The following is a 3,971-nucleotide window of genomic DNA, read 5'->3' as shown; positions in this document are numbered from 1 at the left end:
TGATTTGAGGGTGGAGTCAATATTTGAAAATACAGCAAAGCTATTCAGTATAGTTTGTAGTTAATTATGTGAGCATGGCGACTCATGGGGGGACATAGGGAAGGCACAACCAGGGTATGAGTGCAGATTAATAATAGTCATTTTCTTTTTTTTTAAAGCTTTTTATTGGGGAATTGGGGTAATGGGAACAGTGCTGGGGAATTGGGGAAAGGGGAACAGACAAGTTCCTGTCCTTTTGTTCTTCAGTCTAGTTGTGGAAGACATTGTTTCACTGGTCCAAGTTGGCACCATCATTGTGCTCTTCCCGGGCGAGGCAGATCAATCGCCGGCTTCTGGACGGCCGCTCACAGCGGCTGCTGGCCGCTCACATTGGCTGCTGGCTACACACGCTAGCCCACGGCAAGCCACTGCAACAGTGGCTGCAGCCTACGCCGTCGCTGGCGACTCAGGGCAGCCCAGCTCCAGGTTGAGCTGTTGTTCAGCATCTTAGCTGTAGAGGGCAGTGTCACTGGCCCTCATATGTGGGATCCGAACCGGAGCCCTCTGGCATCCCAAGCCAGTTCTTAACCAACATGCCACTCGGCCAGCCCAATAATAGTCATTTTCATGTGCTGCTGATACACTGGCCATGAAGATGTTTAAAAAAAAGAATGTACATTGATAATCTGTTCATTTTAACCACATCAAAGAAAGGCCTACATTTTTTGTTTATTTAACCACCCTGGTTAAAGTAGGAATAAATCAAATTATGCTAGGTATCATTAAATGTTTCTTAAATTTCCCCCAGGTACCTCAGTGTGTTAGACATGTTCATCTTTGCTCATGATATTGTATCACTATTCTTGTTTAACTCACATATACACAAAAGGCTTAGAATTAAGAGAGGAGGCGCTGACATTGTGGTTATTAATGTGACTTGGTGAGTGGCGATGAAAGCGCACTTGGTTCTTGTGTGTTGTCTTTTTGCTTCTGTTTTTTCTTTTTCACTGTCTCCTCCTGGCTGCTTCTTTGCTCACTAGGTCTCTCATTATAAGGCAGATAGGGAAATCAAAAGGTAATGAAACTTAAATCTGCTAATTTTGCAAGTTGTTAGCAGCTCCTATTAAATGTTCAGTGGGAGAAAATGCTATCATTATTAGCTAAAAGGAAGCTTAGGGATAATCTATGGAATTTATTTATCTGTTACTAATTTGTTAATAATTGATCATTAAATGAAGCCAACCAATGTATTGCACAGCTAAATTATATCAAATGTGTTTTTTCTTTGCCTACAGTTAAAAAAATATTTCTGGAAAGAAATCAAGTATTATATATGTAATAAAACTCAAATTTAATAAAACAAAGTCCATGGTCTCACAACTCCAGCCGCCTTCATTTTCCGAGGTGCATAACAGTGCTAATAATGGCTCCATTGAATCATCTTCGACAAAGAAAAAATAACCCTGTTGTTTCTGAGGTGTAAGACGTGAGAGTCTATGTATATACCTGCTAAACCTTTGCAAGAAAAGCGAAAGGAGAGATGGCATCTGAGAAAATTCAGAGGTGTTGTTGGCTTTCAGAGCCCAGCTTGTGATAGTGTGACTATTACTGGTTTAAAGAACAAGGTCATATAAAGGAAATTTGAAGCCATTTTGGCCTTCTCTCATCATTCTATGTGCTCTAATGGATGAACGCTGGCTTCCAAATAGCTGGCTTTGTAATAGAATCAGAACCTCCAGGTGCTGGAGAATACTTAAGTGCAGGAAGTGCCAGATAAGGTTTTGGGTTGAAAATATGAGCAAGATATACATGTAAATGAAGTGGGAGTTTTGGTTAAAGATAATTTGCATGTGGCTGTTTGGATGGAGAGAGAATGATGGCCATGAAGCGAGCTAGCATGAGAAATTGAATGGAACCTGAAAGGTAAACAGAAGAAAATGAAAGGGAACAAAGGATTTCTGGGGAGCATGCAGAAGATGAAGGAATACGTTTAACCCTGCTCAAATGAGCTGCTGGGTCCTCCACTTTCTAACATCTTTCTGCATTAGAGACACGGAAACAGTGGTCCATAACCTTGGCTAAACTTTGGAATGACCTGAGGAGTTTGAGAATATGCAGATGCCTGGGACCCACTCCTAGCGATTCTGAGTGCATCAGTCTAGGAGAGGACTTGTGCACCAGGAGTTTTTAAAGTTGCCCAGGTGATTCTCATCTCCCGCCAAGCTTGCCAACTGCTACTCTGAAATATGAAGATGTCATTTTCTGTCATCCTCTCTCATGGCTCTTTCCTTCCTATCTGCAGGCTCACTTTTTATATCCTGCTCATCACCATATCCCCTCCACATTGCATAGTCTCAGCCACAACAGAAACCTGAATAAACTGATAAAATACCCTAACACCCAAGCTGTAGAAGTGAATTTTTTATAATAGTGTCTCCATAAATTAAGGCTTCTGTGTCAGGTTGAGGATTCTCTCTCTTTGGCTTCAGCTTTGGACACTAAATGTGTAAGACGTTAAACTCTGTAATAGGAAACAGTAGAATTAGAGTAGATATTTAACATTTTTAAGATACTCATAGCATCAATTTCAGAATATGTTGCTGTCTTTTCATACTGACTTTGCTATATCTGTTCAAAAAAAAAGATGGAAATGACACATTTTATCTTTCAGATGCCTCTGCAATTATAATCATGAAAATGGGATTTATTTACTCAACCCTGTTTCTTTTTTAAAGAAATGTATGAAGCACAGAGGAGAAATATCATTAAGTAGGTCATTTAGATATACTGGGCCATCTAGTACGGCTAGTACAGCTGCCTTAAAATTAGAAGTGGCAGGCAAGATAAACAGAGAGGGTGCTTGGAAAAAGGCATTAGTACTTTTGACAACAGCATATTCGGCCACAATTACACCTCATCATCAGAGAGGATAAGCATCCCCCACCGCATTTGATCTCTCTCCAAACATTCATTCATTCATTCACTCATTTATTTACTCAACTTTGTTTTCAAAGGGCAGTGTTACTAGAAGAGAGAGCAAAATAGACATGGCCCTGGCCCTCAGTGGGTTTAACATCTCCCTCAGTGGTGACTGACATGGAGATGACACCAAGAACATGAATCCAATGCAATAGACCAGAAGCCAGACTTGTCTAGAGTGACAGTTCTCAGGCTGGCATTGATGGCTTGTACTTGCCAGTGTGTGATGGTGGGCAAGTTATTGAGCTTCTCTTAGCCTCAATTTTCCCATCTGTGAGATACAGATGTATGTCCCAAATCTACATCAGTGTCGGGCATGGTTTTGGATGATGGAGGTACAGGACGGTGCAGACAGGAGGGAGCCTTGCTCACAGGGCACATGTTTTACCCAGAACCCACTGCAATAAATACTAAAAAGTCACTCACATAATCAGTTATTAGTTGATAGATAAAGGGACGGATGAGTAAAAACATAAATAAACTTTACAATCTTCTTTTCTTATTGTCCCTCAGCTTCAGGTGGTAAGTCCTCCATATCATTCAGCTGGAAAGCATCTTTCTCAGACAAGGACCTATACTTCAAACGTCATACTTCTGAATATTTAATTGCCCAGCAAACATTTCATATTGAGTCAAATTTCAGAGATTTTATAAATCTTTGTGAGGTGGACTAAACGGAAAGGAAACTCTGCCAGGTTTGAATAAAATGTACAAAAGAAAATAATATGATTTGTTAGTTTCTGGGGGCAAAAATCTTGGCTTTATTTATTTATTTAATTTATCTTTTGTTCTCATTTTCTTGGCAAAGTTATTTAGACACCTATACACTTTTCCTGAGAAGGTTGCAGAGTTTGTAATATTGAATTTTTGTACACTCCAAGATTTTCCTAAGATTAGTAGTGCTCAGAAAGACCTAGAAGCTTCATTTGCAAATAATGATATGCCCCCATTGAAACCTATTTAAAAGTGAGGAGATTATATATATATATATATATATATATATATATATATAT

This window comes from Hipposideros armiger, unplaced genomic scaffold (assembly GCF_001890085.2).
Source record: "Hipposideros armiger isolate ML-2016 unplaced genomic scaffold, ASM189008v1 scaffold_987, whole genome shotgun sequence".
Taxonomy (NCBI): Eukaryota; Metazoa; Chordata; class Mammalia; order Chiroptera; family Hipposideridae; genus Hipposideros; species Hipposideros armiger.
Note: the sequence above shows the minus strand (reverse complement) of the source record.